The sequence below is a fragment of the Panthera tigris genome, chromosome C1 (genome assembly GCF_018350195.1).
Source record: "Panthera tigris isolate Pti1 chromosome C1, P.tigris_Pti1_mat1.1, whole genome shotgun sequence".
NCBI lineage: Eukaryota > Metazoa > Chordata > Mammalia > Carnivora > Felidae > Panthera > Panthera tigris.
This window is the reverse complement of record NC_056667.1, coordinates 6,596,750-6,622,462: the sequence shown is the minus strand read 5'-3', so window position 1 is coordinate 6,622,462 and position 25,713 is coordinate 6,596,750. Positions and strand designations below refer to the sequence as shown.

General features: G+C 51.8%; 1 long non-coding RNA gene across 3 annotated transcripts; it reads right to left on the bottom strand.

Moving 5' to 3' along the window:
- Positions 1-12,845: 12,845 nt before the first annotated feature.
- LOC107179274 lies at positions 12,846-20,154 on the bottom strand. 3 transcript variants are annotated; one of them, XR_006221467.1, is made up of 3 exons: positions 20,071-20,147; positions 18,733-18,911; positions 12,846-13,782 (listed from the first exon to the last, which is right to left on the bottom strand). It is a non-coding gene; the product is annotated as an uncharacterized LOC107179274 (long non-coding RNA). The 3 variants fall into 3 exon arrangements; XR_006221466.1 differs by lacking the exon at positions 12,846-13,782 and adding an exon at positions 16,617-17,346 and having other exon boundaries at positions 18,733-18,908; positions 20,071-20,154; XR_006221465.1 differs by lacking the exon at positions 12,846-13,782 and adding an exon at positions 16,617-17,346.
- Positions 20,155-25,713: the final 5,559 nt, after the last annotated feature.

Genomic DNA, 25,713 nt, shown 5'->3' with positions numbered 1-25,713 from the left:
TCCTCCCTCTGTGTGTGTCCTAATTTCCTCTTCTAAATTTTTTTTTTCTAATGTTTATTTACTTCAGAGAGAGACAGAGACAGAGTGTGAGCAGGGGAGGGGCAGAGGGAGAGATACACACAGAATCGGAAGCAGGCTCCGGGCTCCGGGCTGTCAGCACAGAGCCCAGTGTGGGGCTTGAACTCACGACCCGCGAGATCATGACCTGAGCCGAAATCTGACGCTTCACCGAATGAGCCATCCAGGCGCCCCGTAACCTCCTCTTCTTGTAAGGACACCAGTCCTGTTGGATGAGGGCCCAACCTAATGACCTCATGTTAACTCAGTCACCTCTTCAAAGGTCACATCTCCAAATATAGTCCCGTTCTGGGGTGCTGCGGGGGAGGGGGTCAGGGCTTCCGAATAGGAATTTTGGGGTGGGGGACACAATTCATCTCATAACAGAACTGCGTGCTTGCATTTGTATAAAAGTCGAGAAAATGCAAGCTAATCTGGAGGGACAGGAAGCAGAGCAGTGGCTGCTGGGGGCTGGGGGAGCTGCAGGGGTGAGGGGACGAGGTGACAAAGCGGCCTGAGGAACCTTTTGGGACGGATGTATCTGTTCATTATCTTGGTTGTGGACACGTTTTCACGGGTGTCCAAAGTTACCGAATTACACACTTTAGACACGTGCTGTTTATTGAATGTGAATTGCACGTCACACCCGGAGGTATTAAAAGTAACAGCAGGGGCGCCTGGGTGGCTCGGTCGGTTAAGCGTCCGACTTCGGCTCAGGTCATGATCTCACGGTCCGTGAGTTCGAGCCCCGCGTCGGGCTCTGGGCTGACCGCTCAGAGCCTGGAGACTGTTTCCGATTCTGTGTCTCCCTCTCTCTCTGCCCCTCCCCTGTTCATGCTCTGTCTCCCTCTGTCTCAAAAATAAATAAACGTTAAAAAAAAAAATTTAAAAGTAACAGCAAGGGTTTAATTCTAAAAGGCAGCCTCCAAGTGTCTTGGGCCCGGTGCCACGTCCGGCAACATCCCGTTCGCCTCTGTTTACGAGGACCTGATGGTTGAGGGGGTGCCCCCCACCCACTTACCTCCTCCCCTCGGGCCATATTCCGCACCGCCTGCTTTCTTGCAGCCCAGCTGACCTTGCGGTGCCTCCCGCAGACCCAGGGAGGACGCCGTCTCCTCCGTCTGGGACCCTCCCGCCCCTTCCTCACGTTTGAGATCTCAGTGTCCTCTTTGTGATTGGCCGCAGTCTCGAACACCCCTCCCTCAGCCCCGGAACCTGTGACTCCAGGGGTCATATTCAATTGTGGGATACAGCTCACCTTTAGATGGGAAGACACGCGCCCTCAAAGGCAGAGCACTTCTCTGGCTGCTGGCGGGAGGAGAAGTCCCGAGAAGCAAGCACGGGCAGGACCGGATGGGCCTCGGCTGCTCTGGAGAGGGAGGGGCTGCATGAACAGGAACGTGGGTGTCCCCCAGTTGCTGAGGGCGACCCTCAGCTGACAGCCAGCGAGGAGACAGGGACCTTGGTCCTTGCTGTACACGCAGTGTCCATATGTTGACAAAACCTCATCCCACTGTGATTAGGAGGTGGGGCCTTGGGGGGGGGGTGATTGGGTCAGAAGGGTGGGGCCCTCATGAGTGGGATTCGTGCCTTCATAAGAGACCCCAGAGAGCAATCCTGCTCCCTCCTGCCATGTGAGGACACACGGGGAGGCTGGCAGTGAACCAGGGAGCGGGCTCTCACCAGGCACTGAATCTGCTGGCACCTTGATCTTGGACTTCCCAGCTTCCAGAACGGCGGGAGAGAACTCTTGAAGCCCTTAGTTGTTCCGTTGTAGCAGCTGGAAGAGAAGAAGACGGGCCTATGTGGGCAAGAAACCAGACTCTGAACAATGGACTCCGGCCTGGAAGTAGATTCTTTCTGAGAGCTTCCAGATGAGAGCCCAGCCCTGCCGACGCCTTGGTTTTGGTCACATAAGACCCTGAGCGCGGAGCCCCCTTGAGCCCACCCAGACTTCTGATCTGTGATAAATGGGTGCTGTTTTAGATGGCTGAGTTGTGGTAGCTTGTTAGGTAAATGGAGTCAGAGAGGAGTTTCCTGACAGTCCTGTCCCAAGCAGCCCCGCCCTTAACACCTTCGTTATTTTCTCTCAGGTCCTCTGGTACCTGCAGAGTAGTAATGTCAATTTCATGGGACCCTCTCTCATGCCAGAACTTAGCCCATAAGGGCAGAGCCAGTGTCTGTCTTGTTCATCTGTGGATCCCGAGTACCCAGGACTAGCCTGACTTGCAATTGGTTCTTTTTTTTCTTTTTCCTTTTTACAGTTGATTTATTTATTTCAAGAGCGCGCGCGCGTGTGAGAGAGAGAGAGCAAGGGAAAGCGAGTGGGGGAGGGACAGAGAGAGAGGGAGAGAGAGAATCCCAAGCAGGCTCCGCACTGTCCTCGCAGAGCCCGATTCGGGGCTCGATCCCACGAACGGTGAGATCACGATCTGAGCAGAAACCAAGAGTTGGACGTTTTACCGCCTGAGCCCCCCCAGGCTCCCTGCAACCGGTTCTTGATCAGTGTTCATGAAAGGATGCATGATCCCTAAAGATCGTGCACACTGATCAAGGGGTCTTCGTCCTCCCTGCTCTCTTCTTTCTAAAGGGCACAACTCGAAGTGCTAATTTGCATTGGAAGGCTTCTCATCAGATGTTGAAACAAAACGGGCTTTTAAAATTCCTGGTATTAATTTCGTCTAACCAAGGCGGTAGGCTGGCCAACTTTTCTCAGCTAACATTGAAATGTAGCCCCAGGACTTTTGAAAGACTCTCTCCGGAAAGATCCAGTGATACTGTTGTTTTGTAAAACATGACTGACCAATTCTTGGGACTCCTGAAAAGTGAAGAGGGGTGGAAAATGGTCTGGCGGTTCCTGGAAAGGTTGGATGTGGAGTTTCCACATAATCTGGCATTTCCACTTCTTGGTATCTACCCAAGCGAAATGAAAACATGTATAAACAAAATCGTGTTCATGAGTGTTCACAGCAGCATTATTCATCATCGCCCCAAAGTGGAAACCCAACTGGCCATAAATTGGTGAATGGATTAATAAAATGTGGTATATCCGTGCAGTGAGACGTTATTCGGACGCGAAAAGAAATCTGGAACCGATGTGTGCTATGCATGGGTGAACCTTGGAGACGTTATGCGAAGTGAAGGAAGCCAGACACAATTTGTGTGTCCATTTATGTGAGATTCCATTTATGTGAGATGCCCAGAACAGGCAAATTCCTAGAGAAAGTAGATTAGTGATTGTGCGGGGCTGGAGGCAATAGGGATGTTGACTAGAGCGTGGGTTTTTTTTTTGGGGGGGGGGATGAAAATGTTCTGAAATGGACTGTGGTGATGGATGGACAACTCTGCGAAAATTCTGAAAATATTCTCAACGTATAACTCGCCTACAATGGCATGTGAATTAGCTCTCAATGAAAAAATTACACCTCGTCCAGGTGTGAGGGTGCGTGGAAGGCCCTCTTGCCTAATTCCTACCGAGTCTGTGGCTGGGCTGTCCAGGGAATTTCAGAATGCTTGGAAGGAACCCCCTGCCTCAATAACACTTACGGCAGAGGGAGGACTTCTTCCTGGATCCCCATTACTCTGGGTTCACTCACGCCCACGGTGCTCCCTGTCAGTGTTACACAGAGACAAATGGTCGCTTATTTATTTATTTATTTATTTATGTTTATTATTATTTTTAATGTTTATTTATTTTTGACAGAGGGCGAGCGGGACAGGGGCAGAGAGAGAGGGACACAGAATCTGAAACAGGCTCCAGGCTCCGTGCTGTCAGCACCCAGCCTGACACGGGGCTCGATCCCGTGAACCTCAAGATCGTGACCCGAGCCGAAGTCGGATGCTTAACCAGCTGAGCCACCCAGGCGCCCCTATTTATTTATTTTTAATTTGCATCCAAGTTAGTTGGCGTATAGTGCAATAATGATTTCAGGAGTAGATTCGAGTGATTCATCGCCTACGTATAACACTCAGTGCCCTCTTTAATGCCCCTTGCCCATTTAGCCCCCCCCACCCCCACAGCCCTCTGACAACCCTCAGTTTGTTCTCTGTATTTAAGAGTCTCTTATGTTTTGTCCTCCTCCCTGTTTTTATATGACTTTTGCTTCCCTTCCCTCATGTTCGTCTGTTTTGTGTCTTAAATTCCACATATGAGTGAAGTCATATGATATTTGTCTTTCTCTGACTGATTTCACTTAGCATAATACCCTCCAGTTCCATCCACATTGTTGCAAATGGCAAGATTTCATTCTTTTTGATTGCTGAGTAGTACCCCATTGTATATATATACTGTATCTTCTTTATCCATTCATCCATCGATGGACATTTGGGTTCCATACCTTGGCTGTTGTCGATAATGCCACTGTAAATATTGGGGTGCATGTGCCCCTTCGAAACAGCACACGTGTATCCCTTGGATATATACCTCACAGTGCAATTGCTGGGTTGTAGGGTAGTTCTATTTTTAATTTTTTGAGGAACCTCCATACTGTTTCCCAGAATGGCCGCACCAGTTTGCATTCCCACCAACAATGCAAAAGAGATCCTCTCTCTCTGCATCCTCGCCAACATCTGTCGTTGCCTGAGTTGTTAACGTTAGCCATTCTGACAGGGGTGAGGTGGTATCTCACTGTGGCTTTGATTTGTCTTTCCCTGATGATGAGTGCTGTTGAGCATTTTTTCATGCGTCGGTTGGCCATCTGGATGTCTTCTTTGGAGAAGTGTCTATTCACGTCTGTTGCCCATTTCTTCACTGGATGATTTGTTTTTTGGGTGTTGAGTTTGATGAGTTCTTTATAGATTTTGGATACTAACCCTTTACCCGATATGTCATTTGCAAGTATCTTTTCCCATTCCGTCGGTTGCCTTTTAGTCTTGTTGATTGTTTCCTTCACTGTTCAGAAGCTTTTTATCTTGATGAGGTCCCAGTAGTTCATTTTCGGGTGTTCTTTATGAGAATCAAATCATTCCTGGATGGAATCTCAGTTTGGGACCTGGAAACGTCAGGCATGAAAATCTGAGCCTGGAGAGTTTCTTGCAGCAGTAGGGGCCCATCCAGATCTCACTCCCTATAACTTCCCCTCGACTTCAAGTCCGGGCCTGGAAAGAACAGAATCCATTTCTGGCCTTTCATAGACTTTTCCACTGGACCCAGGAGGTGAGTCCTAGTGTTGGGTTATTCCGAGACCATGTCCCTTTACAGGCACGTGGCATTGCTTTTAATCTTCCCTGGGACTTTCTATAATCATATCTGACAAGTACTTTTATCCCAGATGGACCGAGATGCTTGGTTCAGCTTGAAGGTTCATCAGGCAGACCTGATGTCTGCCCAGTCTTCAGCCTGAAGGAAAACTCTGGGCTGCAGCAGGGGTGGCTGGCTAGGATAGAGTCATGGGTCCTGTGGAGAGCATCTGAGACCACAAGACCTGAGCCCCCTCGACTGTCTGCCTATCCATGATCTCAGCCCTTCACTGGTCTGTGCATCTCCCATTGGGATAAACTCATCCCTCCCCATTTGGCCACGATCTAAATGAGGTCTTCCAAGATTGAGCCACATCAGCTTCGAGTTTCCCGAAGGTGCAGACTCCGAAGGGCTTTGTGCAAAGGTCTTGATCTTGGGGTTTGCACACAAGTGGAGGATGTTAGAGCCTGAGTCCTCTGTAGGTGGAGGCGGGTGCTGGGTGCTATGATCCTCTCTCGCCAGGGGGCGCCACACTCCTCCTCTATCTCTATCCCTGTCTTGCTTCCAGATTTCGAAGGCTTGGGAAAGGGGGTGGCGCACCTTCCAGACTCTCGGTCACTGCACTTTGTAAACTGCTTATGGGCCTCAAAGTTTCCTAGTGAACAGGCTGACGATTTTCTGAGAGAAAGCACAGCTGACCTACCTGACAAGGGCTCTTTGATAAGATAACAACAGCGGACTGCAAACCCCGTTTCCTTCTTGGTTTCCATTCTGGTTTCTGTTCCATTCGACGACTCCAAAGTACTTTCCCCCTTCTCCAAGTACGGCATCAAACCCTTCTGGAATCTTTAGTGGCGAAGAGGGCCCGAGACAATGGACCTGGCAAAAAAGGAGACTCTCTCTCAGAAGAGTCTAAACACACCCTCGTTAGTCCTGGGTGCAGCCAGTATGCCAAGAAACTACATCGAGACTTCTTCCTCAGTGGCTCTTGGTTGTTACAAGGAGACCACGCTGGAAAGTCTCGGCCACACGGGAGGTTGGGCCCCGCTTCTCTACCACGTGTACCTGGAGACGTCGGTCTGAGGGGACATGTTCTCCATTGTCACAGTTCTCATTGTCCACGGGACTGCAGGAGGGGAAGCTGCTCAGGAGATTTGGGGGGGCCCAGTCAGGGGTCCCGAGAGGGTGAGAGGTGAAGCCACCCCCTCGGAGAGGGGTCTCACCTCTCCTACCAGGTGACCAAGAGGCGGGGCCCAAAATGGCGTGTGAGAGCGTTACGTGTGTAAAAGTCACAAGAATGAAAACCTTGGGGTCCTGTTCCCCCGGCTCTCCCAGTAGATACAGGAGTTCACACCCACCCCGGGAGCCGGGCCTGAGAGCAGGCAATGGTCGTAGCCCGTGGGTACGTATTGTTTCCGAGATTCCCCGAGGCGGCCCGTCTTGCCCCTTCTCTTCCACCATGGATGTTTGCACCAGTGACAGGTTCCTGGCCTCGCCAGACTCCACATGGTTTTCCCGCCTAGCCCCGCACCCACATTCTCCCGGGAGCCTGGGACCTCGGGGTGGACGCCCCCGGAGGCTCCACCAACTAGATATTTTATTTTTTATATATTTCTTTACAGTTTATTTTTACTTATTTTGAGAGAGAGATAGAGAGCGAGTGGGGGAGGGGAGGAGAGAGAGGGAGACAGAATCCCAGGCACGTGCTGTCAGCGCAGAGTCTGACTTGGGCCTCGAACCCATGAACTGTGAACTCATGACCCAAGCCTTGGGGTTTTTTTTTTGTTGTTGTTTTTTTTTTCCTCATTTCACTGCTTGCTCATGGACCTGGGACCTCTCTCACCCACCTGCCTTCCTCCTCCTTGGGACCTGGGTCGGCCTCTGGTGGGATTGATGTTGCTTTCCCACACTTGCATGGTGGCCTTCTGGATGTCTCTGCACCCTCGTCTTAACGCACCTCCCTGGGTGCCACCAACTGGTGTCGGTGCCCTTTGAGTGGTGGCGGGTGGGGGTGCTCCTGGGAGTGGCTGGGCCCAGCGGCATCCAACTCTCTCATTTCCCGGCTCCTTCCACTAACCCCTGACCGCGCCGAACAGATACGGGACAGAACTACTCAAGTGAGGCGGGGAGGGAGTCTGGATTACATGGAAAATCCTTGCCGCTTTCCAAGAAGAAATCAAGAGTTTGTATCAAACACCTGAGGGTCAGGACAGGGCTTTTCGGCAAGTTCCCAATCTCTGTAGAAAGTCAAGGTCCGCGGAAAATTTGACACCCACGCGAGCCAGTGGACTGAGATGGCTGCCGGTGGAAAAGAGCTCTGCTGGGGACAGCCCATGCCTGCCAGCCCCAAGACTCCTCCACTGCCCTGGCCTGGGCACTTCCGGGCTCTTTGCGTTCCCAGCCCAGAAAACAATCCCGACCTGGGTCGGGGGCCCTCTTGGCTTCCCCCTCAAAACGTACAAAGCTCACATTTTCTCCTTCTCCCTCTTTGCACCTTTCTCATTGTGTCATTGTGTTCCCCGATCCCTGATCACCTCCGGGGCTTAGCCAGTAAGCCTCTCCGTGGCGTCCAGCTCCAACCCAAGAGGCTTAACTTTTCCCATCTGAGGTCATCTGGGAGACCTTTTTTCCTGTCCTGTCTGCTCCCAGCCCACGTAGACCTGTTCCGTCTCCGTCTTTCTGCATATGTATAGTGGGGGCTGGCCATGGAGCCAGAGACTAAATACCAAATTGCCTTGCTCTGCGTGAAGTCTTCTCCTGTTAAAGAGCAAATTATTCAAAGACACTTGTTCGAGACGGTAAGACAGACTTTAATCCAGGGGTGGGGGGCGTGGCAATAGGCGTGAGGACCCTGTGATGGAGATTGGACTCCATTCTGAATACGGAGGGGGCAAGTAGGAGATTAGAGCCAAGGAGTAGGGTGGGGACAGAGGATGGTAAATCACTAGGAGGAAACATCAGGGGTGAAGGGGGTCCTCGCCAAACCCACCCAATGGGGTTCTTGCTGAAGGCAGGCCAGGGTGGTCAGACATCACCTGGGGGGCAGTGGGGGTGAGGAGCCCCATCAGGCATCGAGGGTGGGGGTTCTTGGCGATCTGACTCAGCAGGAGTCATGTGGGAACGAGGAAGGGCGCCACTTGGGGTGCGAGACGTTTCAAGAGCCTGGAGAAGTTTGTTCCAGCAAAGAACCTTGGTCTCCAACACTTGTCCCAAGGATAGCAGTGAGGGATATAAATGATACCACGCAGGGCCTCCTGGAGCGCGCATCCTCGTCAGGGAGCAAAAAGTCTTTGTTTAGGAAAATACCCCTCTAAGGGGTTCAGAGTTAAGAGAAATGGGGACCAGGAAACAAAAGCCCCCCGAAGGCTTGAGCTGCTCTGCATAATACAAGGATGGGCATCTGGGGAGAAGGAGGCAGGGGAAGCAGGGCTGGAGGCCAGAACTAGGTCGGCAGAGATGGCGTCAGGGGGTTTCGGGACAAGGAAGAGGCCAATAAGCCGTTTTCCTCGCATTTGTAAACTTGCTCCGTCTCCCCAAGCCTTCAGCAAGAATACGCAGAGAAGTCTTCCGCTGATAGTGTTATTACTGTTACTTGGGCTCATCCGGGGGGATCGCAGCGGGCAGAGTCAGAGCCGGGGACAGACCCGGGGCTGGGCGGTGGGAAGAAACTTGGGGACGGTGCCTACAGCTGCCACCTGCTTGTAACAAATCTGCCTGGGCTCATCTCAGGGATGCTCTGCACGCCGCCTGGAGACAGGGATGCCACTGCTCCTTCAACAGGCATTTATGGAGCACCGACTGCGTGCCGGGGGTGCTGCCGCAGGACGTTGAGGACGCGGGAGGAACCTGCGCACAGATCCATGGTTTCTGTCGCTCCCCAGGCGATGACAGCTCCCTTCCCTAAAAGCTTTGCCGGCTCCCCCTGCCTGAAGGTGATGTCTGAACAACTCCAGATGATGGGTGATGACCCTTCACAGCCCAGACCCAGCTCACCTGTTCGGCCCCTCCTCTGAAATCCCTCAGGAAGTCCCACTACCCTGAGATCACGTCTGATTCCTGGATGTTCCTGGAATGCGTCAGGCGGGCTGCAAAGCCTCCACACCCCGAATTCCATTCCCACAGCCTCCACACCTTCTCCCCTGCACCTTTCCTGCCGATCCTTCCAAGCCAGGCTAGGGGGCACTGGCCTCGTGGCTGTCCCTGACTACGCCTATTCTCCCCACCCAGCCCCCCTCGCTCCCCCCGACCCAGCAGCCACCATCATGCTGGCCTCGGGGCTCCGGTGGTGCTCCCGGCTGGCAGGGATGGACCGGATCATCGTGAGTTGCTTCCATGGTCTCTCTCCTCCTGAACTGTACCTGGGAGAAGACCTCTGTCTTGTTCGTCTCAGTGCCCACCCAGCACCTGGCACTCAATGAGCCTCTACCGAGTTGAGCTGTCTGGGCAGCGAGGGTGAGAAATCCTTTTACCTAAGGATCTACAGAACTTTCCCCAGTGTTGGGAAGACAGGAATATCAACTATGGCTGCAGCCTCCTCTCCGGTGAATTTTCATTCAACTCCCAGTATAAATAGCTCCCTTTCCCCCTATCAGAAAACATCTGCTCCCACTGAGCTGCCCAGGCCTGTACCAGCACTATAAATATCCTGGCCGCGTCTAGCCTGCTCTGGCACAGGGGCCAGGAGAACTTGGAAAGAGTTGAACACCAAGCGAAGTGAGGGCAGCCGGAGTGAAGGAGCAGAATCGCCCCATCTCCCCCCTCTTGCGCCCCCAGCCACAGGCCAACAACACTTCCCGCGTGGGCTTGGAAACCCTCACGGTATTCCTGGGAATTCGGCAGAGACAGTCAGCTACCCCTGCTCTCCTGGGTTTCGACACAGCGTGTGATGCAAGGACCCCGCTCACGTCTCAGCGGCTGAGATGCGGCTTGAAACTCAATTTGAGCCAGCTCTCCTCATTCCGGCGGGGATCTTGCAGGATGGGAGGTGATAGGGCTTTGAAAGCATTGCCTTTCATGCACATCTATACGGAATCGTGTGATGCTATGCTCCTCGAAGCTACTCCTTAAATTCAATAAACCAAAGGGCTGAAGTCCACATGGTGGCGTGGTCTAGAATCTGCACACATTTCCGAGGTGGAAAAAGGGAGGCTAGTGTTGGGGAGAAGGGACCTGGGAAACAGGCTCCATCTAAAAACACCAGCTGCAGGGGCGCCTGGGTGGCTCAGTCGGTTGAACGTCCGACTTCGGCTCAGGTCACGATCTCACGATCTGTGGGTTCGAGCCCCGCGTCGGGCTCTGTGCTGACAGCTCGGAGCCTGGAGCTTGCTTTCGGATTCTGTGTCTCCCTCTCTCTCTGCCCCTCCCCTGCTTGCACACTGTCTCTCTGTCTCTCTCTGTCTCTCTCTCTCAAAAAATAAACATTAAAAAAAGTTTTGTGAGACACCAGCTGCTGACATCACACACCATGTTTGTAAAACCAAGCTGTGGGGTAGAGAGGGCTTCCGGGTACCCTGGAATTGAAAGCCTCTTCCTCACTCTCCAGGGCCTGTTCAACACTCCCTGGGGGGGCTGATTTCTCTTCAACCCCCCCCCGACCCGGGTGAAATGTCTGGCAGCCCGGTGACCTTCCGGCAGCTGCTGGAGAACAAACAGTTCGCTGATCACTTCGAGTCTACAGGGTCTCTGTGCAACAGAGAGAGTCACTGAAGTGAAATTTCTTCCCTCCCAGCTCGGCTGCTCCCAGTCAGAAGAGGCTGTGTTTGGCAATGGTGGGGGGCTGGGGGGTGGGGGGCTCACCCCGTGTGTAAGGAGCCCGACTCCTCCAGGGAAACAGAACCCACAGGTGTATTTACGCTAAGGGATCGGCCTCCGAGGGTTATGGGGGCTGAGAAGTCCCAGGTTTGCGTTTGGGGAGCGGGAGACTCTGGAGGGGCCGATGGTTCTGCTCTGAGTCAAGTCCGAAGGCAGAAGACCAACGTTCCGGCCGGAGGGACGGTCAGACAGAGCGAGAATTCTTTCTTATTCAGGCTTCCAGGGGATTGGCTGGGGCCCGTTCACACCCGGGAGGGTTCCCTGATTTTCTGTCCACCGACTGACTCACGTGCTAACCTTGCCCAGAAACACCCTCACAGACACGCCCAGAAATAACGTTTGACCAAATATTTAGACACCTTGTGGCACGTCAAGTGGACGTACACAATTAAGCCTAACACTTGATTTCCTCACAGTCTTAAAGAAATTTTTAAGAGTTTATTTATTTATTTTGAGAGAGAGAGAGCCCGCAGGAGAGGGGCAGAGAGAGAGGGGCACGGGGGATCCAAAGCTGATCTCTGCTCTCAGCACAGAGCTGGACGTGGGGCCAGAACTCATGAGATGTGAGATCACGACCCAAGCGGAGGTCTGACACTTAACCGACTGAGCCACCCAGGCTCCCTCCCCACATTTTCTGTCCACGCCCTTCCCTGCCACTCGCTGAGCCGCTTCAACCCCTCCAAGGCCAAGTGGGGTGGGGGGCACCCCTATAATCGGCCGCTGCTTCCTTTGGCCACGGCAGGTGTTTAAAGCGGAAGGGGCTTTTGGGCTCCTTGGTGAGTCCCCGTAGGCTGGGGGATTGCTCAGCTGTGGCTCCCGAGGGGACAAGGACATCCTCGCTAGTGCCTTAGCATCTTCTCGCAGCCCTTCTCCTGGCAGCCCTTGGGGCCAGCCCTGTCTCACGGGCTGCGTCCGGTCTGTGGGAAAACCGGGGCCAGGGGCTCTGCACCCGATCGAGCAGCCACCTCTCCTTGTTCTGATTTGAGCCTTCTTGTCATCAAGATTTCTCGGGCGTGCAGCAGACATCACTGTCCCGTCCCCCGCGCTGCTGGGCATGCGTGTCGGCCCCCTCGAGGCCCTTCTCACCAGGTTCCCCGCCCCCCTCGCTCGTGGGGCTCGGGGGAAGGGGAGGGAAGGTGCCAAGCACCCAACGGCTCCTCCGAAAACATCGTCTCTCTGATTTCTCGCCACCCTCCCACCTGTGGGTGGTCGGAGGTTCTCAGCTCTTTGCAGGCCCCGCTGAGAGGCCTGACTTTGGAACGTGGGGGTATTGGCATCTGTCAGTTCTCTGTGTTAGGACCTTCCCCACAATTGAAACAATGATTATATAGATATAGATATAGATATAGATATAGATATAGATATATAGATATAGATATATATACTTAAATAGATATATACTTAAATAGATATATATAAATATATATAGATATAAATAGATATATAGATATATAATATAAATATAATAGATATAAATATATATCTATTTAAGTATATATCTATTTAAATCTATATCTATATCTATATCTACATCTATATTTAAAGGTCATCTATTTATTTTGAGAGACACAGAGAGAGCACCAGCGGGGAGGTGCAGGGAGTAGGGGGGAGGAGAATCCCAAGCAGGCTTTGCACTGTCAGCATGGAGCCTGATGAGGGTGGGGCTTGAACTCATGAACCCTGAGATCATGACCTGAGTTGAGATCAAGAGTTGGATGCTTGACCGGCTGAGCCACCCAGGCACCCCTAAAATGTTTTTTAAAATTTTATTTATTTTGAGAGAGACAGAGACAGAGAGAGAATCCCAAGCAGGCTCCATGCTGCCAGCGCAGAGCCCAATATGGTGCTCGAACTCTCGAATTGGGAGCCCACGACCTGAGCCGAAATCAAGAGTTGGACGCTTAACCGACTGAGGCACCCAGGCGCTCCAGAGACAGAATCATTTCTTAACATCCTGTTCCCTTTGGAGTAGCTGAGGGTAGTGGGCCAGCAGTTAGTTGTAATAATACAGTCTGTCTTCTTTCGCTTAATTATGTTCCAAGGGTTTCCAGTGTTCTTCGATGGCCACTGTTACCCCCGGGGGAGAGAAGGCTGGCAGCGAGAGAGCCTTTGTGCGCTAGGGTACTAGAGGCTTTACGGAGGTGGTTGTTCACCTCACAGAATCAGGTGGAGGAAGGAAAAAGGCGACGGGCATTGCCAGTCTTTTTCAGAAGAAAAGCAAAGCCTTTCCAGACGGCCTCCGGAAGACACCCCCCGATGCGTGCATCGGTAGGACTGGGCCAAGGCAGAATCAGTGGAGATGGGCAAGGCGGGGGGGGTGGAGGGGGCTGGGAAAGCCAACGCGTCAGTCAGGGTGACAGTCTGCATCTGTCTCCCTGAGCAGCTCACCCCACCTGAGGTGGTGACTGTGCTCAGGGGAACCTTCCGCATCCTCCCCCCCACTCCTCCTCATTATCAGATATTAATGGGTTCTCACGAATGATGCCACGTAGATAAGGCATTGGACGTGGGCAAATTAGATTCTGTCCTGATTCCTGTACAGTCCCAGTGGAGTCAGACACATGGACGTTACACTTTTGACTCTCGCCATCTGTAGTAGTAAGTTGTGGTGTTTCGACCTTGGCTCCGGAAAATTCGGATGTTGCACAGTGACCTGGATGTAGCGGGAACGGACTTCGAGGTGTGAAAATGTGTATCAAGCCATTAAGAGAGAAGAGCGAGGTTCTTTGGAACACCTGACAAAAAATGGGAGATAGCCTTACTCTTTGTTTTTATTATTTTATTTTTACTTTATTATAGAAATATGTTCTTAATACTTGTTTCAGTCTGAAATTGGTTCTATGTATCTGTGTAGACCTTTCTAAATTTTTTAAAATTGTTTTTAAATTTTTAATGTTTATTTACTTTTGAGAGAGACAGAATGCAAGCAGGGGAGGGTCAGCGAGAGAGGGAGCCACAGAATGCGAAGCAGGCTCCAGGCTCTGAGCCATCAGTACAGAGCCCGAGGCGGGGCTCCAACTCACCAGCCGTGACACGACCTGAGCCGAAGTCTGATGCTTAACCGAGTGAGCCACCCGGGCACCCCTCTGAGCAGACCTTTCTAGATAGAATTGTTGGACAGGCTGCAAGTAGAATTTCTGGTCTAAAATTCGTTTTTTGGTCCGATTTCTCTGGGGGATCATGGGATTCCCTGGAAGACGGCTGGCTACACGCTCCGGCTGGTGCTTTCAACGTTAAGTTACTACTTTGGTTTACTCAATATTATCTTTCAGGCCTACAATAGCCTCAAAGTTACCGGACTCCATGATGGTAGAGACACTTTGCTGCCGGAAAGGATCTGGATGATAATGTGATGAGAGCCTTTTAAAATCTATCCGTGATGACATTATTACGTTTTTTTTGGGGGGGGGGCATCCTCCCCACTGAAATCAGGATCAGCAATGAGGTGCAGGCGTCGGAGAAAATGGAGATGTGGATGCCGGTGTCATGAGGTCTGTGGGCAAGTGGCCTTGCTAACGTCGCACTCCTGACGCAGACGTGCCGATGCCTCCTGTCCCGCGGTGCCACTGCCTGGCACTTTCTCTGCAGCCAGGAGATCCCGGGGAGGAGCGAGGGGGATACTCGGCGCATGTGCCGTTCCTCCCCATCCGCCGAGTGGGAACGTAGCTCCGCCTCCCTTGGGAGAGGAACAGGGGGGAGGAGGGGTGTATGGGGTTGGGGGGAGGGAGAGAAGCAAGGAGCACACCCCTACAGATCCCCTCTGCATGTCAGCCTGAGGAGCTGGGAACAGGTGTCCGCCCCCCCCCCATATAAACTTAAAACATAAACACAACCCAGTACAATATGCTCTGATCTGTCATAGAGCAAATGGCTGGGATTCTAGACTCTTCGGTCCCTTTATAGGTCTCTCCCTTCACTGACCTATCTGCCACATGTAAGACAGCTTCTCTCCGGGTCTCGGTTTACTTACTTCAACCAGAAAGATAATAATAACAGCCTTCCTATTAATAGGGCTGATACAGAGGTGGTTCTATTTAAGCTAAGTCTTGCTTTCGTCATATCGTAGATTTTATTATAATGCCAGTTATTAATAAATAATATCGCCCCCATTAGACAGCCTGGTATTAAATACGTATGAACATGGCTACATCCAGATGATGGGATGTTATTTAGTACTCAAAGCTGATGAGCTATCAAGCCCTGCAAAGACATGGGGGAAACTCAGATGCCTAATACTAAGTGAAATAAGCCGACCTCAAAAGGCGACACACGACGTGATCTCAATTAGAGAACATTCTGGAAAAGGCAAAATTACGGAGGTAGTAAAAGGATTGGTGGTTGTCAGAGGCTGGGGCATGTGAAAATGGTGACTAGAGAGCCCCGGGTATATTTATTCTTAGAAGTCCGGCCCGTTTTATTCCCGAGATCTGCCAACAGGTTCTTCCTCCATATTTGAAATGGATGTCGCGTCAGGCAGAGGGAGAACAGCCCCAATATTCGTCTAAGTAAAGACATTTACTCAGGCAACTTCACTTTCCTCTGCCTCTCCCCGCGCACAGAGAACATTGCCAGGTCAGCAGTATCCACCGTTCCTTAGACACAAGGAGTATTATTTAGTCTAGAAACTCTCAAAGGAAATATCCGCTTGCACGTGAAAAATCTCTGGAATTTCTCTGTTCCTCGCTGTCCAACATCCCCGTATCTGCGAAACCGCCTTGAAAAGCCTCTGTACACAGTGCTGTCTTGTTCATGGGCACGGCGGGTCTGCCCCAGCACGCTTCTGTCCCCGCCGCTGTCACCCTGGGCTGCTCCTGCCCTCAACACTGGCGGTGCCCAAGAGGAGAGGAGAGGAGGAGGAGGAGGGAACAGGGAGGAGGGCCCTCGGAAGACCCGAAGTGTGAAGTTTTACACAATTAGGGAAATACACAGAGGAACAAAATCCACAGTCCCTGGAGTGTCTGGGCTTCACTGCTTCTCAGTCCATAATTAGGACTAGGAGGACTTTGGATCTAGACAATCTAGACCTTAAGAAAGACTGAGGGCTGGTCTGATTTCCCGGCCCCAGGCCAGTGTTGACAGATCTGGAGTTTATTTAGATTAGGCACCCTGGGACCCAAGGGGGCATCCAAGGGCCTTGCTAGAGTAGTCTGCTAAGGTGTAACTGTGTTGGGCAATGTCTTGCCTTCTCTTTAACAGAAAGGCAGGGACACACTCTTTCCTCCCCATCTCCCAGGCCCTCTCCACCCCTCACTGCTGGAGGACTGTCTGGTCTCCACCTAAGTCTGGTTGCAGCAGCAAAGGTGAAAGACCACACAACTCCCCAGCTCCTTTTACAGAAGACTTTTTTTTATATATAGAATTTTAAAATATCGACTTACTTTTGAGGGACAGAGTGCAAGCAGGGGAGGGGCAGAGAGAGGGGGAGGCAGAATCCAAAGCAGGCTCCAGGATCTGAGCCGTCAGCACAGAGCCCAACACGGGGCTTGAACTCACGGACCATGAGAGATCATAACCTGAGCCAAAGTCGGATGCTTAACTGATTGAGCCACCCAGGCACCCCTATAGATGACGTTTATAAATATCTTTCCCTTCGTGCCAGCAGGTGGGATTAAACCAAACTAACATGGAAAAGGGAAGGTGGGAAAGAATCCAAGAGGTATAGAGGGTACCCTTCGGAAAACAAGAAATATTCAAGTAGCAGGTGTGAAAGTTTTAAATAGAAACCTGCTTACACTGCACTCAGAGTAACAACAACATTCGGAGGTCCCGGTTCTTTTCAGAAGACTAACATTTAATTTCCAGATGGTTCCAGGACAACAGACTTAACATCCCATGGATTCGTTGTAGCAGATGCCCAGCGCGATGGCCCGTTGTGTCTGTGCCTTTCAAACTCTGGGTTTAGGAATTCATTTTCTGAGTTGTATGCTAAACCTCTTACGTTCCAACACACACACACACACACACACACACACACAATGACTCTGTTTTTTAAAATGTAATCATACATGGGAATTTTATGACATCAAACCCTTAAAAATGTGGAAATCTGGGTTTCAAAATCCTTACTGGGAGAAAATAATAAACCTCTTGATTCACAAATTTTTTTTTTTTTTCTCCGCTTATGGTTCATTCTGGAACTGTGGCTGGCACACGCTTAGGAGACTGGGGTAGGAGGCATAATCCGGTATTCATGGACGCCTGGCCCGGGCCCTGCAGACCGTGCCTCCGATCTGGAAATACTCTCTCCTCAGACAGGAATAGAGAGGCGACTTTTGGGTCACTCCCAACCTCACAAAAGGCTTTTCAAACAAGATGAAAAAAAAAAAAAAAGAAAGAAAAGAAAAGGAAAGAAAAAGGGAAAAGAAAAAAAAAAGCTCTGATGTGTTGGGAGAACCCAGTGAGCTTTCGAACGGCAAAGATGGGGTGAGCCTCCGGGAAGGCGGATGGGCGGGACGGCAGAGTGAGGAAGAAAGGGTTACGGGCGGGCGGGCGGAGGAGGTGATGGAGCCCCCCACTTCCTCCAGGTGTCCTTTACGCGGACTTTCCAGTCAGGCTCTTGGCTGCAAGAGGTCATTCTTTTTCCTGTGGCTCGGGTATCTGCTTTCCAGCTCTTTCTGGAAAGCCTGTGTAAGGGCCGCCTGCCCGCATGGGCTGCCTCGCCCACAGCCCTGTTCCCCACCAGGGAGGGTGAGCACATTTCAGATGAATTTCCTCCTAGGGGCTCCTAGAGACAAACACCTGTGTTCCTAAATCGGGGAAGGCTCCGTCTCCCTCTAGAACGGCCCCACTTTCCTGTGTCTGTCGGGGAAGCAGAATATACAGCCTCAAAAGGGCGGTGAGGAGGAGGAGGGAGGGAGGGAGGCCTTGGCCCAACTCCTCCGATCTCTCTGAGGGCCCAGGAGGCACGGAGCGGCCTTCAGCTTGAGGAACATAGAATTCCTCAGTCGCAGGCGAGCCGCGAATGCCCAGTAACCCTCGCGGCCTGGATACGCTGAGCGCCGCTGTGGGCACCGGGCTGTGACAGAGGACAGAGAGAGTCAGAAGTCCCTGCCCGCGTGAAGTTGGCATTCCGGTGGGCGAGGCAGATAAGGAAGGAGACAAGGGGGCTGTGCCGTTTGGGATAAGCTCGTGGGAAACCACGCGTGGGCGGGAGCTCGGCAGAGAGTGGTGGGGGACAGCTCACTGATGAGTGGGCGTGTGGGTAAAGACCCCGAGGAAGGGAGTGAGGGAGCCATGTGGGTGACACAGAGCGCTCGTGGTGGGGGGAACAGCACGCGCCAAGGCCCTGAGGCGGACGTGCGCCTGGTGCGTTCAGCCAGGTGGCTGCAGCCGAGGAGCACAGACCACGGGCCGGGAGAGAGGGAAGGCGTGAACTTCGTTTAGGGCCCCATCTTCCAAACCGGCCAGAAGGAGATTCAAGGGAAAAGTCGTGCAGGTGGTAAGGTGACAACTGTGACAGCGAGGGATGAAACAAGTTGAAGGCAAGCCCCAGAAGGTGGGGGTGGGGGGGGGGGATTGGGTAGGTGACGGTAGCATCTCGGGTCTGGGACAGGTTGTGCGCTTGAGGAGAGCGTGTAAGAGAAGCGACCTGAACTGCACTCGGGCGGGCTCTCTGGACCCCGTGGGGATGTCCACCCCTGCGTGGGGAGAGAGGTTTCGAAATCTCTCGTGGCAGCCGGACTCACCCTTTAGATAAGAGAGAGTGGAGTCTTCCTCCTCGGACTTCTGTCGAGGTCAGAGGAAGAGAGAGTTCACCCCTTTACATCTGGGACGGTATCTCCCCCGAGTTTCTCTTCTGTCTGCGTCAGCAGCCGTCGGCCCCGCCGTTAGGAGATGCGAAGGTGCCCGTGTGACACATCCCCTGCTTTGTCAACGTCGAGAAAGAGGAAGCGTCTTTATCGAATCCGCCTTTGTATCTATCCAGTTCCCAAACCATCTCTTGGTGCGCCCGCCCACACCCCCCGCCCTCCCCGATCTTGCTAGGCAAAACTGTTCTGGTATATGATGCCCACGATTATGTGGGGATCCAATCCAAATCACCATCTCTAAGCTTCCTAGGACCTTACGCTCTAAGATCAAGAAATCGCTGCCAGGCTGCGAAGGAGTCTCTCGAGACGTCGAGCACACGCTTCTTCTCTGCCCCACGCAACAGCGCAGAACTCGCTTTCCTTTCTGCCCTCAGGGGCCTTCCCGGCAGCTTGCGGGCACTTGGAGATCACCACTCCATAAGCGTGTGTTCTTCAAGCGGGTGTTTGGAGCCCTCGTGAGCTTTTGTTTTTGTTTTTACCAGGGTGGGGAGTTGGCGCAGAGGACGCGCCGGCCTGTGGGACATAGTTCCCTTTGGAGGTGGCTCGCAAGGCACTCTGAGTCACTCTCGCACCCCACAAATGGAGCCATCCTCGAATAAAACTTAAAAAAACCCCAAAAAACAGAAAACAACAAACAAAACCCCCAAACAAACAAACAAACAAAACCCTACCCCGTTTCCTGGCAGGTCTGAAGCTCGGAAGGGTCGAGATGTTGCAATACGCGGGGGGCAAGTCAGAGCGAATTGCTGGGCTGTGGGAAACTTGGACGTGATCTCATCATGCCCAGGCCGCAGCCCGGGCTCTGACTGATTCCCCGGGAACCACTAGCGGAGCAGGGAGAAGAGCCAGGCCCCAGAAATGCCAGAGAGCGCGGCTCACCCAGGTTATCCTGGAAGCCCAGACAACGATGGTCAGATTCTAGTGGGAACGCTGTCTGCTGACGAGCAGCTCTGGTTCCTTGGCTAAAACCCCAGCTGTGCCGGGGACTGACCTCATTCACGAAGTAAACATTGAATCAGATACCGGCAGGCCTAGCCCCGGTTGAGTGGAAATAACATGGATGTTTCCATAATTATGAAGCTGCCAATTGGATTTGGCAAGAGGGTCCCTAAATATGTCGATCGGAATGAGTTCATTACCTTTCCTCGCCAATTTAATCAGGGGCCAATTGCCTCGTTGCGGTTGAAATGATCTGTATTAAAATGCTTTACTTACATTTTAGTTTTTATATTCCGAATAATGTACTGGAAAGCGGCGTCGTCTAGCAACCGGAAGACAATACTGGGAGCTGGGGTGGGGGTGGGGGGGGGTTGGCCGGGGCTGCGGCAGCACGCGTGCGCCAGCGGTTACCGCACTGGGTCTCGTAATCCCGTTACTGGAGGACCGGATGGGGGCTGCGCAGGTCCGGCTTCATGAAGTGGGCGTGGCTACAGTCTCGGTCCGGTGTCGGCACGTGCCACTTCGGGGTCGCAGGCACTCACTGTGGCGACAGTCTGTGCGCCCAGGCTACAGGCTCTCCATGCCCTTGACCATGCCCCCGACCCCCTCTCCGCCTTGCGCCTTCCTTTTCCCGCCGTTGAAAGCGGGGGGGTTTGCGACCCCCATGGTCGTTGAGACCACCGTTTGCAAAGCAGTTTTAGTTCATGATCTGGGGGAGAAATGACTCCGGACGGCGGTTCCTTCCTTTTCCTCATTTCCTTGCAGAGGCAGCGGAGGCGGATGGGGGAGGAGCCAGGCTGCCTGAGTTCCCGGCCTTGGCTCTGCCCCTGACAAGGTGGGTGACCTTGGGCAGGTCACTTCAACTCGCTTCTGCGCCTCCATCTCACCATCTGTGAAAAACGGAGTGAAAACAGCACCTCCCGCCAGGGGAGCTGTGGGGATGGAAGGGTTAGTTCATGCAAAGCACTTACAACAGCGCCTGGTTCCCAGAAGAGGTTAAGTATCCTCTCTGCCCTTGTTATCACTGTTCACTGTTTATTACTCGCCTGAATGAGCCAGCACAGAAAACACCGGATGGCCATAGTTGTAGGTAATTTAGGGGTACATTTACGAGGGGTAAGTCAATTAACTGCATCCCAGGTCCAGTGGCAATCAGAAGCCAAGTGACCAGAATTATGACTGATTCACTTTGTCCCTTATGTTGGTTACACGGGGTTAATGTTTAGCGTTTCTTTCTCGGAATAGTCTTGTCTGATTTTTGATTTTGAAGTAAGTCAAACAAAGGGGTGTCATCATTTCGTTTGTAGACAGTTCTGCTGATGCTTATTTTCTGCATTCGGCCCCGAGCTGGATAGCCGGAGGTCCCTCGCACAGGCCCACGGAGCTGTTTCTTCCCCTAATGATGAGAGTGGTTGGCATTTTTCAGTCTCACGAAGGCCCTCCTCAAACGAAGCCATTCAAACCGTTTCCACTGAATGCTGTCCCAGCTGTTTATTAACCCTGCTCCCAATACCCTGGGCCCTCTGTCCGAGCTGGGAGGGGAGGAGGCAGTCCCAGGGACTCGCTCCTTCGAGATATGAAAGAAAACTGGACCAGGGTGACAGATCTGACAAGCTGGGGCAGCGAGCGCTTCTGCTTTCCCAGGGTATTTTTTAAAAAAAGTTTATTTACTTATTTTGAAAGAGAGTATGAGGAGGGTAGGGGCAGAGAGAGAGGGAGGGGAGGCAGGATCCCAAGCAGGCTCCACGCTGTCAGCACTCTTGGTTGACAGAGCCCGACTCGGGTTTCGAACTCATGAACTGTGAGATCATGACCTGAGCCGAGATCAAGAGTTGGACACTCAACCGACTAGGCCACCCAGGCGCCCCTGCTGTCTCAGGGTACTTTGAGAAATCATGGAGGGAGGGGGGAAAAAACTGGATAAACTGAAGGCCTGTGAGCTTAGTTTTGATGATGGGCAAAATACAAAATTTTAGAGCAGATAATCAAAGGAATGTTTGCCCAGCATTTAGAAAGGGTGATCATAAGGGTCAATATTGACTCTTGAGGGAATGTTTCTCACTAGGTTGGTGAATCGGGTGAGCACTTTGCCACAGCGCAATGACTTCTGACCATCGTTTCAGTGTCTCGAGAAACTTATGGAGGAGCACCTGGGTGGCTCAGTCAGTTAAGCGTCCGACTTTGGCTCAGGTCATGATCTCACGTTCGTGAATTCCGCATCGGGCTCTCTGCCGTCAGCACGGAGCCCGCTTCAGATCCTCTGTCCCCTCTCTCTGCCCTGCTCACTCTCTCTCTCTCTCTCAAAAATAATCATTAAAAAAAAACCCTCTTGTGGACAAAATAGTGACAAAAAGGCTGCTAGAGCTTGAAGGGCCATTAGATAATCATGTGGCACCTTGATGACACCAGTCTTTAAAATTTATTTTTTTAAGTTTATTTAGTTTGCGAGAGCAGGCGCGTGCACAAGCAGCGGAGGGGCAGAGAGAGAGAGAAGGGAGAGAGGATCCCAAGCAGGCTTTGCACCGTCAGCGCAGAGCCCGATGTGGGGCTCGATCCTACAAACCATGAGATCATGACCCGAGCCGAAATCAAGAGTCAGACGCTTAATCAAGTGAGCCCCCTGGGTGCCCCTAAGGTGACGCCACTTGCTTCAGGCCACACAGCTAATTAGCGTCCAGGCTTGGAATCTGTTCCTGGCCTTGTGTCCCAGGTGAGGGGTCCATCCACTGCCGGTGGCTCCTGGGCATGGGAGGTGGCATCTTACCAGCCGATGGGACGGTGTCCTCCCAGGGCTCTCTCTAGCGGCTTGCCAAACAGTTCTGTCCTTGGCCCTAAACCCCTCAACATTCTATCAACAACTTGGATGAAGCCAAAGATAACTGCTTATCAACTGTGCAAATAGCACAAGACTGGGAGGGAAGGCCAACATGTTGGAATTACAGAATCAGGATCCAAATTATCTCACCAGGAAAGAATGATTGGTGGAATCCAACAAGATAAAATTTAACTGGAATACTTGTAAGGGCCTGCATTTCGCTCCAAAACTAGATTGCAAAAGTATAGGATGTGGTTGGAAAACATGTCCAACCTCACCCATAACCAAAGAGATGCAAATTGAAGCAACCATGAGATAATCATTTTCTTTTTATCAGATTGGCAGTGATTAAAAGAATTAAAATTCCCCAATTTGGTGGCTAGGGTGTGGGGAAAGAGGTTCTCTCTCGTAAACCACTTGTGGGCGTGTAGACAAAAGCACCCTTGCTGGAAACTGATCTGGAAATCTACAGCAAAAGCTACAGAATGTACCATTTGGCCCAACAGCTTGGTTGGCAGAAATGTATCCAAAGACAGGTATGCAAAGGTTTATGGACAGGAATATTCATAAGAGCACCGTTGGGAACAATTTTGGAGGGGTGTGATCCGTTTGGGAGCAGAAGTCTTGGTGCCTCCGAAGGGTGCCACACAGGTATTGTCAAACCCTTGGTGCCGCAAGGAGGAAGAATGGGTGTCCTTGTGGCTCCCGAAGGCCAGGCCAGGACTTACGAGAGACAGATGTGGCTTCATAGTATACAGCGGATCCTAACAATTAATTCTGTTAAAAATTAGGATGGGCCGGCTGCCTTGTACATTCCCCATCACTGGCAGATGGCCCTCTGTCCAGGGTGTCGAAGAGGGTAGTCATTGCTTTTTAGCCATTGGGATGAAATGCTTGCCCTGGTTCCTTCCAGTGCAAAGAGGCGGGGGGGGGGGGTCTTTGCTGCATTAAATCATCAAAGGGTGGAGTCACCACTCAGCTTGAAGGTGGGTGGGTGGTCACACTAGCTTCTGCTTCCTGACACCGAATTCTAGAAATAAAGTGAGAAACCCTCCTGCCATCCCTCTAATGACACTCTTACCGAGAGCCTGACCATCCCCTTCACCCCAAATCTTTTTTTTTTTAATTTTTTTAACGTTTATTTATTTTTGAGACAGAGACAGAGCATGAACGGGGGAGGGTCAGAGAGAGGGAGACACAGAATCTGAAACAGGCTCCAGGCTCCGAGCTGTCAGCACGGAGCCCGATGCGGGGCTCGAACTCACGGACCGCGAGATCATGACCTGAGCTGAAGTCAGCTGCTTAACCGACTGAGCCACCCAGGCGCCCCTCATCTGAAACTTTCAATGTGAGGGGCACTCAGTAGGGCATGTGACTCTTGATCCTGGGGTCATGGGTTCGAGCCCCATGTTGAGTGTAGAGATTACTTAAAACTAAATAAACTTTAGGGACACCTGAGTGGCTCCATTAAGCACCTGACTCTTGTTTTCAGCTCAGGTCATGATCTTATGGCTTGTGAGTTTGAGCCCCACCTCAGGCTCTCTGCTGTCAGCATGGAGCCCACTTCAGATCCTCTCTCTCCCTCTCCCTCTGCCCCTCCCTCATCCTGTTCATGCTCTCTCTTTCAAAATAAATTAAAAAAAAATGTATTTTGAGGGAGAGAGCAAGAGAGGGGGAGGAATAGAGAGAGAGGGAGAGAGGATCCCACGCAGGCTCTGTGCTGTCAATGCAGAGCCCAATATGGGGCTTGAACTCACAAACCTCAAGCCCACGACTGAGCTGAAATCAAGAGCCACCGACTGAGCCGCCGAGGCACCCCCCAAAATACTCCTCGTTAACTCTTTACTGAGCTGTAAGTGCCAGATGCTCACCGGAAGTCAGAGATGCTCACCCGAAGTCACACAGCTCTGGAGCTGGGAGTCGCCTTCCTCCAACACACTGGTGGTCAGAGTGATCCTTTCATAAGACAACTCATCACGTCACCAGTAACAGACCTCGTGGCCTTCAGCGCCCTGCACATTCTGCTTGCCCAACGCCCAGAGTGTCTCCTACCAAGACCCCTCACTCTGAGCTCAAGCCACACGGGGCCCACCATTTCTTCCAACTTGTCACACTCCTTCCAGCCATAGAGTTTCTACACAGATTCTTTCCTCTGCCTGGAAGGTTCCCGTTGTCCCCTCTCTCCTTCCTGTGCATCCTTTGGGTCTTAATCAATGCCCTGAGATGAATTGTGCTTCCCCTCCCCCCCGATTCATGTGCAAAATCCCTAACTACCTACCTCCCCCCCCCCCCCAGCACCTCAGAATGTGACTATATTTGGAGACCGGACCTTTAGTGAGGTGACTGTGTTTAAATGAGGCCATTAGGGTGGGCCCTAATCCAATCTGACTTGCCGACACCTTGATCTGGGACTTCTACCTCCCAGGACTCGGGATATAGTTGGTTAAGCCCTCTAGCCCGTGGTATTTTGTTATAGCAGCCTGAGCTGACTAATACAATTAAGAAGTCATTCCCTCGGGGGTGCTCTTCCCCACCCCTCCCCTGCTTCAGCACTAGATGGCTTTCCACCTTCACACTTGTCACACTTTGTGAATAATCATTATTTGGATGATTATATGGCTATTGTCTGTACACCTTCCTCAGGATCCGGACTCCAGGGGAGCAAGGACACCTGTGCAATCAGGTTCTCCAGCATGTTTCAGCCAGGAGCACAGTGCTCGCTGCTCATATAGGAGGGGTTCCACATTGTTGGGTGAAACCGAAGTATTGTTTTGCCAACATTAAAAAGGAGGATATTGAGGCTCAGAAACGTTAATTTTCCTAAAGGTCACAACCCCAACCCCCTATAGCTCTGGCTCTTAACCACTACGTGACATTCTGATTTAAAAAAAAATTTTTTTTGAATCTTAATCACCTGGCTGAGGTAGGGTTTGTCAGTTTCCTCCACTACATTCCTCTTTTCCTCAGTCCCTAACTGTCCAATTTTGAAATGTATCTATTCACTCAATAGACACTTACTGAGCACCTCTCACATGCCAGCTTCTGTCTAGGAAGTGAGAACCCAGCAATGACAAGAGAGACAAGATCGCTGCCTTCCCATGGAG